Raw genomic sequence first — 13,723 nt, forward strand, 5'->3', positions numbered from 1 at the left:
AACAGACTTTGTATATATATATATATATATATATATATATATATATATATATATATATATATATATATGTAGATTGATACACACATACACATACACACACATATTAGTCTAGTGACTTTAACCTAAACTACTTTTGGCTGACATGTAAATGCTCAACTTTTTTTTTAGGTTGCCAGTCGTTTAAGGGTTTCAGCAGCAGAATTTTAATTTAATCAAAATGACTGTTTGTTAACATTTGGTCCAATAAGCAATATATAATTATGAGAACCTCCAGTGGATATCTTGGAGGATATAAACTCATCATGTCTGTGGGATCATGTGAGATCATACCATCTATATACATCATATTAATAATTTTATCACGCCATAGAGGGTAATCATATTAATGAACAGCAAAATTATGACTTGTTCCTCTTTTTACTATCTGTATGTAAGACAGAGTTTGGTCAGTTAACACCTAAGGAATTTATATTTTACATATCTGGCAAAACATTTAAATAAGTTTACTCCCTCTCAATTCAAAAAGTTTTATGCTGCAGTTAAAAATTTTACCTGCCTGTTCTTCATTGCAAAGGCTCATAATATGGTATCAAAAAAAGATACATTCACATATGATGTGTTTGGTGAACCCATGTAAATAATAATTTAGTAGACCATGGCTTTGAATTGATCATTACAGCTTTCACCAAGATTTCAGAAAGTAAGGACATTGGTCTTCAAGCTTAAGTTCATTTTAGGTCCTTGTTTAAGCAGATGTGGAAGGGGACTATTGCTCCCAATGCTTTCCAAACACTCTAAGTGAATATGACAGACCTATATATATATATATATATATATATATATATATATATATATATATATATATATATATATATATATGTCAGGTTTATTTTACTTATTTTCAACCTTCAGCATTGCTTCTTTATAATGTCTTGTCAGTCCCCAGTGTGAAACATGTGAGATTACTACACTCATTGAATGGTATTATGTCTCTGCTCTTGCATAGTGATATTTATTTGGTTATTTTCCACATGGTTCTCTGTGATAGGATGCTCTATTAATTACACAATAATCTTGTTAATAGCAAACAGGTAACTTACATTTGTAGCAACATAGCAGCTCATTTCAAATGATATTACCTCTTTAGTATCTCCCCCAACTAATATAGCTTCGAAATTGCAATGCTTTATGGGATATATATATATATATATGGGTCTACTTCTAATGCCCGAACCGCCGATTCACCGACAGGGAAATGACCGACGCCAGAAACCCGACAACACACAAACCCGACAACGCGAAACACCGAACACCATAACACCGACACACTACACGTCAACAACACAGTACACTACAACACATATCCACTAGCCCTAACCCAAACCCTAACCCTAAGGTCCGACACTACCGCACACACTCCCTACCTGCACCCTAACCCTAACTCACTTACACACCCCAAACCCCAAGCTCCGACACTACCGCACACTTACCTGCACCCTAACCCTAACTCACTTACACACCCCAAACCCCAAGCTCCGACACTACCGCACACACTCCCTACCTGCACCCTAACCCTAACTCACTTACACACCCCAAACCCCAAGCTCCGACACTACCGCACACACTCCCTACCTGCACCCTAACCTAACTCACTTACACACCCCAAACCCCAAGCTCCGACACTACCGCACACTCACCTATCACACACCCTAACCCTACATCCCTGAGTATTCAACACTTACCTGTCCGCTCCCTACTCCTACATCCCTCACTATCGCATACTTACCAGGTCGCTACACATTCCCTTGTCGGTCTTCCGTCTGTCGGGATTCGAGCGTGTCGGTCAACTGCGTTGTCGGGTTTCTGGCGTCGGTCATTTCCCTGTCGGTGAATCGGCGGTTCGGGCATTAGAAGTAGACCCATATATATATATGTGTGTGTGTGTGTGTGTGTGTGTGTGTGTGTGTGTGTGTGTGTGTGTGTGTGTGTGTGTGTATATATATATATATATATATATATATATATATATATATATATATATATATATATATATGGGTCTACTGTAAAAGACCAAAAATCCACTTGTTCGAAAATTAACAGTGGATCCTCGGTTACATGAAAGTGCACTTAAGCGAAAGTGCACTTCCACGAAGCATGGTTCAACAAACCATCCAAGGAAACTGAAGTGCTGTGGCACACTACAGTGGGGAATAGGAAATTTACCTGTTCCTCACTGTAGTGTGATCCCGGAGTTGATATATTTAAGTAGGGGGGTGTGGGGGGCAAAGCCCCCCACTCAATGTAATGTTAGTATGTGTATTCTGTTTTTTTTTTTTTTTATCTTTTTATCGGTTCGTTGAACCAAGTTTCGTGAACATGCACTTTTGAATAAGTGCACTTTCGCATAACTGAGCATTCTACTGCTCTTTCTTGAATAAGCAGTATTCGATTAAAAGCAGTAGACCCATATATACATATATATATATATATATATATATATATATATATATATATATATATATATATATATGTATATATATAGATATCACAACTATGCAGGTAAAAGCTGCACTCTCTAAAGCCAAAAACACAGCATCCATGGGACCGGACAACATCCCAGGCTGTGTTTTACACAAACTTCAGAACTTACTGGCTCCCCACCTAAGCACCATGTTTAGTCATAGTCTCACATCAGGCTTTGTGCCCAATGAATGGTGCACAGCAACATTTATCCCACTCCACAAAGGGGGAGCCACCACTGATCCCAGGAACTATTGCCCTATTAGCTTGATGAACCTGGTATGTAAGGCCATGGAATGTATCATCATGGAACTCATAAACAAAAACATTGGTAACCCCCAAACTCTGGACCCCACCCAGTTCGGGTTTGTGAAAGGCAGATCATGCCTCCTGAACCTGATCTACTTCTTTGAGGCAGTCACCAAAGCTGTAGATGCGGGTAAGGTGGTTCACACAGCCTATCTTGACCTCACCAAGGCTTTTGACACCATCCCCCATTCTGGAATTTTAGCTAAATTCACTACTAGGTATAAATCCCAACGTCACAAGATGGGTCGCCAATTGGCTCACTGACAGAAGCCACACTGTAAAAGTTGCAGACTCCAAATCTCACTTCAAACCAGTGACAAGTAGAGTACCACAGGGTTCAGTCCTGGGACCTCTCCTGTTTGGTATCTACTTCTCTGAAGTACAGGCTAACACAGAAGGCCTATGGCTTATGCAGTTTGCAGATGACTGCAAACTAGGAGCCATACTTGAGTCCCCAAATGATGTGGACATCCTACAGAAGGGCCTCACTGAGACAGATGTCTGGTGTCAGAGCCATGGCCTCAAGCTCAATGCCAAAAAGTGCATTGTCATCCCCTTTGGTAAAAACTCTGTACCCATGAACTACCACATAGGCAGCAGTCTACTTAATGCCGAATGTGTGATTAGAGACCTGGGGACCGAGGTGGACAGTAGTCTCTCCTTTGATAATCACATCGCCACAGTAGTCAGGAAATCCTTCTGCATGGCACACCTCATCACAAAAGGGTTCTCATCTAGGAAAAAAGAGGTCATTGTTCCCCTCTACTCGACACTCATTAGACCCATTATAGAGTACAATGCCCCTTTTGGAATGTACCTCAGAAGACATCTGCAGCAGCTGGAAAGGCCACAGAAGTAGTTCACAAAGGGGATTACTGGCCTCAAACAGATGCCCTGCACTGACAGTCTCAAAAAACTCTTTACTCCATAGCATATCACCTACCCTGAGGTGATCTCTGCCTCACATATAAAGTTATGTCAAACCCAGAGCTGTTGGACATGCTACACCTAAAGAAATCCCAATCCCTCCGAGCTACAAGCTCTAGGGACCTAAACCTTGTCTCTACAATAAACAGGACATGCTGGAGGGATAGATTCCTTTAACAGAGACTTCCCATACTATGGAACAAGCTACTCATCTATGTCAGGCAAAGTTCCTCATGAGCACTCTTCAAGAAAAATCTTGATAAGTGGATGATAAATAGGAAATACACCCCGGGGATCACTTCTGTGACTGTGCTCAAAAGGAGCACAAAAATAACTTTCTTGGGTGGTGTAAGCCAGGGAACATTGTTAGTTAGGCTTACTTAGGCCCTTGGGCCGATAGTCTAGTACCTACCTATGAATATATATATATATATATATATATATATATATATATATATATATATATATATATATATATATATATATATATATATATATATATATATATATATATATATATATATATATATATATCTATGTATGTATGAATGTATATATATATATATATATATATATATATATATATATATATATATATATATATATATATATATATATCTATATGGTCTATATTATATCCTCAAACGCTTAAAAAAGCGAACGTTGATTGATCGAACTTATTTTCACGAAACTGCAAAATATCAAAGCAGCAGAAACTCAAATTTTTTCCTAGGGAAAGAATTCGGTTGTCCGTTTCTGTTGCTTTGGTATTTTCAGTGTTATGGTGGAAAGTTACCAGTCGGATTCAAGTAAGTGTGCGATTGTGTGGATGTGAGTGTTAGGGTGATTTAGGTGAGTTAGGGTTTGGGCTTGGGTTAGGTGTGTGTGCGATTGAGTGAACATGAGGGTTAGGGCGGATTTAAGTGAGTTAGGGATAGGGATCGAGTGACGTGAGTGTGTGATAGTGACAGACCTTAGGATTAGGGTTTGGGTTAAGGTAAGTGGGTAGTTAGTGGTGTGTGCATAGTTTAGTGTAGGGTTAGGTATCAGATTTTAGCTGTATGTGTGTGGATTTCTGTTTGTTTGGTGTGCTTGTGTTGTGTGTATGTGTTTTGGATCAGCGATTTTTTTTCGCTGATCTGACAGTTCGAGATTGTAAGCTTTCGCTTAAATTAGGTCGATCAATCAGCGTTCGCGTTTTTAAGCGTTCGATGATATAATATAGATCATATATATATATATATATATATATATATATATATATATATATATATACATACACACACACACACACACACACACACACACACACACACACACACACACACACACACACACACACACATACATTTATATATGGATTCACTTTACATGCTCGACATTTTAAAAACATCGAAATTCATATAGCCGAGATCATATAATCGTCATTTTAAAACAGTGGAGATCTCCATAAAGCAAGGAAGGCGTATATTTCCCTTTTCATAACTGTAGTGCGATCTCGAAGTTGGTATATTTAAATTGTGGGGGGTGGGGGGTGCAGGGGGGCAAGGGGTGCAGGGAGGCTTGTCCCCCTACCAAAACGTACTAGAAATGTTTTTGTTTTGTTTTTTGTTTCCTTTACAGGTTTGATGTTTTAAAACGTCAATTATATGGTCTTGGCCAAATTAATTTTGACTTTTTAAAACATTGAGCATGTTAAGTGAATACACATATATATATATATATATATATATATATATATATATATATATATATATATATATATACTCACACACACACACACACACACACACACATATCACTGATAGGGCAATACAATTCTTTCCTTTTAAAATGGTAATGTCTATTTCATATACACAGATATAGATACAGATATATAGATATAGGTATAGATATAGATAAAGATAAATATATAGATATAGATATTCATATAGATATAGATATGTGTGTATACATACATATATAGATGTATGCACTTATCAGCTTTATTTTACTTGTCTTCAGAATCTTAGACTATGGATAAATTCAGGTAAAATTTAAAACAATATATAACCAAAAATACACCGAGATACCACACAATAGCGTCTTTAATAACACAAAAAAATATAAGAACAGTGGTGAGCGCTTTCGCAAAACTAATTGCTTCATCAGACAAGAACATAAAACACTCCATTGCTTATATACAGATGGAACCATTGACTCAATCACTGATGTCATAGGTCAATTAAGGCATTAAAGTTATATAAAACTTAAAAATGTAGAAAAGGCTACATATAGAGAAAACTGCGTATAAAAGACACATATAAAATACTGCGTGTAAATGCATATAAAAACTGCATATAAAAACTATATACAAAACTATTGGTATAGATATAAACTCTATAAATACTGTAGCTATGAAAAACATAGATAAAAATAAAATGCTAAAAATATGGATCTAGTCATAAAATCTATCTACAATATGTATGTATAACTAAAAGTAGTCTATGTCTCTAAAATATGAATGAATATAAATATAAGTGTAATGGGTATATGAGGTGCCTAAAATTAAACATGTTTGAGGCGTCTTGCTTTCAAGAAAGGAACCAAGGAAGTAGAGCCATTAAGGCCTGGATATTTATCTGCATTCAATTTAATGATCCATCTCTGTTCACAGCTTTCAGTAAAATTTTCTATATCTCCTCCTCTAATGTTTTTGTGTATGCGCTGTAGCACAAAAAATTAAAAGAATGTGAATTATCTGTATTAATAATATGCTGGGCGAGTGCATTAGTGGGTTTCTTATTTTTGACATCACGAAGATGTTCTAGAATTCTGTCTTTAAGAAATCAATTCATTTTACCTACATAAAACACCAGACATTTCTGGCAAAAACAATAATAGACAACATCAGTGCTCTTGCAATCAGCACAAATATTAAGCTGTAACTGAAAATGCTTGGTGGGGTGGACATAGGTATTTATACAGTAAATATAGGGGCAGGCACTGCATGACCTGCAAGGAAAAGTGCCCTGACGTGAAGAAGGGATGGCTTTCTTAGGCACATACTTGTTACATAACTGTTTCTTGAGTGACATATTGTTCTTGAAACTGAATAGTGGATCTTTACAGGTGATAACCTGCAACTGTGGTACCTCTTGTAATAGGTGACAATATTTCTTAATTACGTCAACATATTGGTTGACGTCACTCGCAAACTGTAACACTACTCTAAATTCATTATGTGGCCTACAGTTTATGTTAGATTGATTATTACATGGAACTACCTCGTTGTTGTTAAAATAAGGTCTACATTTAGTTGCTCTCATATGCCATGCATCAGATATAATTTTATCAATTTCATCAGGGTGGTATCCTCTAGCTAAAAACTCAAATTTTAAATTATTTAATGCTAGTAATGCATCCTCATCATCATCATGTAATCTTACTGTCCTATAAACTTGCCCTTTTAATACATTTCTCGGGATGTGCCTGGGATGTATACTAGTTTTGTGTAGGTATGAGCTCTTTCTGGTTGGTCTGTGGAAGATTCTACTCTTGAAGCAGTTAAATTCAGCTTTAGCTAGATGTACATCAAGAAAATCAGTCTCAGCTGCAGATAGCCGGTATGTGAATTTTAAAAAGTCAGTGGTGGTATGCAGATAATCAACAAAGGATGCAAAATCTAAACCATTGCCATTCCATAAAATAAAAACATCATCCACAAAACGTACATAGCATAACACTTGATGTAAGAAAGGGTTAAAACCGGAGAGTATATGTGTTTCTTCCCAGCAGAATAGCGCAAGGTTGGTGTAGCTATTTGCACAAGGAGTGCCCATAGCCACGCAAACCTGTTGCAAGAAAAATTTCTCTTCAAACATAACAACATTATTCTCTAATATAATTTCTAAGAGACTGCATATAAGTTGTATCTTACTATTTGAAAAACATCTATTTGTTGACAAGAAATTTCTAACCATTTCAATACCCCAAGTATTAGGGATACTGGTAAATAATGACTCAATGTCCATTGTTTGTTTGTTTGTGTCTTTCGGCTTTTCCCGGTTAGGGGTCGCCACAGCGGAACTCCCGTCCGCCAATGATTGGCAGTAGATTTTTACGTACTGGCTTGCCGGGCCTAACGCACAACCTTCAACGAAGGAACGCCCATTCACGCATGTCGCCACAGAGAAGACGTTCTAACTGAGAATCGAACGGGCAACGTCTATCTGTGAGGCAACAACGCTACCGCAGCACCACCACCGCAGTCTGACTCAATCGAATACAAAATCAGTGTCATTGGTAATAGTGTCCATCCTGTCATGTAACCTTTCGAGGAACATTTTAGTATCTCTTAGAATGGTATGACAATTCTCTAATAAGCCATGTATTGTACCTTCAACAAAGATGGATAAGGGCTCGGTGCACCACCCAGCCCCTGACACTATGGGATGCATTGGTGGTGAAACCAAGTCTTTATGTACCTTAGGTAAACCATAAATTCTAGGTATAGTGGGTTTGAGAACATTAAAATACTTAAATAATGGTTTGTCTATCAATCCAGTAATAAGAAGATCAAACATAAGAAATGACACTTTATCAATAATAGCATTAACCATAATTTTAGAGACTGATTTATAAGTTTCATTGTTAAGTAAAAGTTTATACATTTGTTGTAGATACAATTGTTTATCTAATAAAACAATGCCTCCTCCTTTATCAGCCTGTTTAATAACTAATGACTGCAAATTCTTTAGCTCTTGTAAGGCTCTTTGTTCATTAGGAGTGAGATTACTAAAGTAATAGTCACTAGAATCATGCTCACCTATGTCCCTGAAAGATAGTTTACAGATATCTAAAAACTTTTGAACACCTGGTGGGGTATTCGGGATAAAACTACTAGGCTGCCTGTATACATTAGTCCTTGTTCCTGACTCATTAGGAAAGATAGATTTCAATGATAAAGTTCTGCCTAGTAGCTTTAATTCTTTAATCATTTTTGTTATATTGGCTTTTTTGCTGGTATAAAGGACAAACCTTTGTTTAATAAATTAATTTGGTCAGTATTAAGTTCAAAAGAAGAAATGTTTATGATCAAACCTGTATCTAAGTTCTTCTCCTTTTGGGTGTTTGGCCTGCTCCCTCTTGCTACTTCAGCCTGGCTGGCTGTCCTCTGTATTGCTGGTTCTTTGTAAAAGTCTTGTAGGGCAAAGCTGCTTTCAGAGAGAAATCTCCTTTCTTCAAAGAGTCTAAAAAACTGCTATCAGTATTTTTTCCTGCTTGTCTCTCAGCACTGGCTGTTATAGAAGGATTTAATGGGACTAGCGATGTAGTCAAGGGTGCTGTAGAACAACTTCTCTTAGGAATAGCCCCAGTTTCAGTTGAAATAACCTTAGAACCATTTGGTTTATTAGTCAGAGTAGGAGAGATAGGCATAAAAGTGCCAGCGTTGTGAACTCTTATTGTATCAGCAACTTCTGTAGCTGAAAAACTAGAGGTGCTGTTTTTAGCGTGTTCATTTGAACTAGTAGAATGTTCAGTTAAAGAAACAGTGTGCATATTTCTAGCCACATTAGAGACTGCAGTTTGTCTATTTACCTGTTCCTTTGGCCACGAAAATACATTATTGGCTGCAAAGTCCCGTTTATCCCTGTTCAGTTTGGATAACTTTGTTGCTTGTAATTTTTTCTCATGTATTAGAATGTTTTCTTGTAGTTCATTCATTTTAAGAAAAGTAAAATCATTGGAGAAATTCTCATTAATTCTTGATTCCAAAGCAATTATTTCAGTCTTAATCTCAAGTTCTAAGGGAGAAAAAAATTCAAGCAGTAATTCCATGTACTTAGCACTGAATTGTAAGTTCAGTTCCTGCCATTTACGTAAAAGGACCAGATAGGTATTTCCATAGGTGGGCATGTTTAGCACTCTCAGGCCTCGGGGAATGATTTTGGATTCCAGAGAGACTTGCAGGTGCAGGCACTGCCATTGCAGTCTCTTGTATTTATACATAAGATTCTCTAAGTTCTTGTAATGTGAAAAAAATTCCACTCCGATTTTGAGTGCCATTTGCATCCTGTTGAAAAACCTGTGAGTCCACATTTAAAAGTGGATTAATTGGTACTTCCAGGATCCTCAGAAAACGTTGCTGATGACCATCAAGGGGTATCTCAGCAGGTATATCCTCCATCGATGCGTGTGTCCTTGTGCCGAATAAAAGAAAATAAATATGTGTAAAGAGAGAAACAGCTTAAGGTAAAACCCAGGTGCACAAAACCAAAACTATATATAACCAAAAATTCACCGAGGTACCACACAATAGCGTCTTTAATAACACAAAAAATATAAGAACAGTGGTGAGCGCTTTCGCAAAACTTATTGCTTCATGAGACAAGAAAATAAAACACTCCATTGCTTATATACAGATGTAACCATTGACTCAATCACTGATGTCATAGGTCAATTAAGGCATTAAAGCTATATAAAACTTATAAATGTAGAAAAGGCTACATATAGAGAAAACTGCATATAAAAAACACATATAAAATACTGCATGTAAATGCATATAAAAACTGCATACAAAAAACTATATACAAAACTATTGGTATAGATATAAACTCCATAAATACTGTAGCTATGAAAAACATAGATAAAAATAAAAGGCTAAAAATATGGATCTAGTCATAAAATCTATCTACAATATGTATGTATAACTGAAACTAGTCTATGTCTCTAAAATATGAATGAATATAAATATAAGTGTAATGGGTGTATGAGGTGCCTAAAATTAAACATGTTTCAGGTGTCTTGCTTTCAAGAAACGAACCAAGGAAGTAGAGCCATTAAGGCGTGGATATTTATCTGCATTCAATTTAATGATCCATCTCTGTTCACAGCTTTCAGTAAAATTTTCTATAACCCCTCCTCTAATGTTTTTGTGTATGCGCTGTAGCACAAAACCTTAAAAGAATGTGAATTATCTGTATTATTAATATGCTGGGCGAGTGCATTAGTGGGTTTCTTATTTTTGGTATCACGAAGATGTTCTAGAATTCTGTCTTTAAGAAATCTATTTGTTTTACCCTCATAAAACACCAGACATTTCTGACAAAAACAATAGTAGACAACATCAGTGCTCTTGCAATCAGCATAAGTATTAACCTGTAACTGAAAATGCTTGGTGGGGTGGACATAGATATTTATACTGTAAATATAGGGGCAGGCACTGCATGACCTGCAAGGAAAAGTGCCCTGACGTGAAGAAGGGATGACTTTCTTAGGCACATCCTTGTTACATAACTGTTTCTTAAGTGACATATTGTTCTTGAAACTGAATATTGGAACCCAATAGTGGAAGCCATCCCTTCTTCACGTCAGGGCACTTTTCCTTGCAGGTCATGCAGTGCCTGCCCCTATATTTACAGTATAAATACCTATGTCCACCCCACCAAGCATTTTCAGTTACAGCTTAATACTTATGCTGATTGCAAGAGCACTGATGTTGTCTATTATTGTTTTTGTCAGAAATGTCCGGTGTTTTACGTGGGTAAAACAAATAGATTTCTTAAAGACAGAATTCTAGAACATCTTCATGATGTCAAAAATAAGAAACCCACTAATGCACTCGCCCAGCATATTATTAACACAGATAATTCACATTCTTTTAAGTTTTTTGTGCTACAGCGCATACACAAAAATATTAGAGGAGGGGATATAGAAAATTTTACTGAAAGCTGTGAACAGAGATGGATCATTAAATTGAATGCAGATAAATATCCAGGCCTTAATGGCTCTACTTCCTTGGTTCCTTTCTTGAAAGCAAGACGCCTCAAACATGTTTAATTTTTGTCACCTCATACACCCATTACACTTATATTTATATTCATTCATATTTTAGAGACATAGACTACTTTTAGTTATACATACATATTGTAGATAGATTTTATGACTAGATCCAGATTTTTAGCCTTTTATTTTTATCTATGTTTTTCATAGCTACAGTATTTATGGAGTTTATATCTATACCAATAGTTTTGCATATAGTTTTTGTATGCAGTTTTTATATGCATTTACATGCAGTATTTTATATGTGTTTTTTATATGCAGTTTTCTCTATATGTAGCCTTTTCTACATTTATAAGTTTTATATAGCTTTAATGCCTTAATTGACCTATGACATCAGTGATTGAGTCAATGGTTCCATCTGTATATAAGCAATGGAGTGTTTTATTTTCTTGTCTCATGAAGCAATTAGTTTTGCAAAAGCGCTCACCACTATTCTTATATTTTTTTGTTTTATTAAAGACGCGATTGTGTGTTACCTCTGTGTATTTTTGGTTATATATAGTTTTGGTTTTGTGCACCTGGGTTTTACCCTAAGCCGTTTCTCTCTTTACACATATTTATTTTCTTTTATTCGGCACAAGGACACACGCATCAATGGAGGATATACCTGCTGAGATACCTCTTGATGGTCATCACCAACGTTTTCTGAGGATCCTGGAAGTACCAATTAATCCACTTTTAAATGTGGACTCACAGGTTTTTCAGCAGGATGCAAATGGCACTCAAAATCTACCGGAATTTTTTTCACATTACAAGAACTTAGAGAATCTTATGTATAAATACAAGAGACTGCAATGGCAGCGCCTGCACCTGCAAGCCTCCCTGGAATCCAAAATCATTCCCCAAGGCCTGAGAGTGCTAAACATGCCCACCTATGGAAATACCTATCCGGTCCTTTTACGTAAATGGCAGGAACTGAACTTACAATTCAGTGCTAAGTACATGGAAATACTTCTTGAATTTTTTTCTCCCTTAGAACTTGAGATTAAGACTGAAATAATTGCTTTGGAATCAAGAATTAATGAGAATTTCTTCAATGATTTTACTTTTCTTAAAATGAATGAACTACAAGAAAACATTCTAATATATGAGAAAAAATTACAAGCAACAAAGTTTTCCAAACTGAACAGGGATAAACGGGACTTTGCAGCCAATAATGTATTTTCGTGGCCAAAGGAACAGGTAAATAGACAAACTGCAGTTTCTAATGTGGCTAGAAATATGCACACTGTTTCTTTAACTGAACATTCTACTAGTTCAAATGTACACGCTAAAAACAGCACCTCTAGTTTTTCAGCTACAGAAGTTACTGATACAGTAAGAGTTCATAACGCTGGCACCTTTATGCCTATCTCTCCTACTCTAACTAATAAACCAAATGGTTCGAAGGTTATTTCAACTGAAACTGGGGCTATTCCTAAGAGAAGTTGTTCTACAGCACCCTCGACTACATCGCTAGTTCCATTAAATCCTTCTATAACAGCCAGTGCTGAGAGACAAGCAGGAAAAAATACTGATAGCGGTTTTTTAGACTCTTTGAAGAAAGGAGATTTCTCTCTGAAAGCAGCTTTGTCCTACAAGACTTTTACAAAGAACCAACAATACAGAGGACAGCCAGCCAGGCTGAATCAGCAAGAGGGAGCAGGCCAAACACCCAAAAGGAGAAGAACTTAGATACAGGTTTGGTCATAAACATTTCTTCTTTTGAACTTAATACTGACCAAATTAATTTATTAAACAAAGGTTTGTCCTTTATACCAGCAAAAAAAGCCAATGTATCAGAAATGATTAAAGACTTAAAGCTACTAGGCAGAAATTTATCATTGAAATCTATGTTTCCTAATGAGTCAGGAACAAGGACTAATGTATACAGGCAGCCTAGTAGTTTTATCCCGAATACCCCACCAGGTGTTCAAAAGTTTTTAGATATCTGTGAACTATCTTTCAGGGACATAGGTGAGCATGATTCTAGTGACTATTACTTTAGTAATCTCACTCCTAACGAACAAAGAGCCTTACAAGAGCTAATGAATCTGCAGTCATTAGTTATTAAACAGGCTGATAAAGGAGGAGGCATTGTTTTATTAGATAAACAATTGTATCTAAAACAAATGTATAAACTTTTACTTAACAATGAAACTTA

This window comes from Protopterus annectens, chromosome 3.part1, assembly GCF_019279795.1.
Source record: "Protopterus annectens isolate FY-2018-M chromosome 3.part1, PAN1.0, whole genome shotgun sequence".
Classification (NCBI taxonomy): Eukaryota; Metazoa; Chordata; order Ceratodontiformes; family Protopteridae; genus Protopterus; species Protopterus annectens.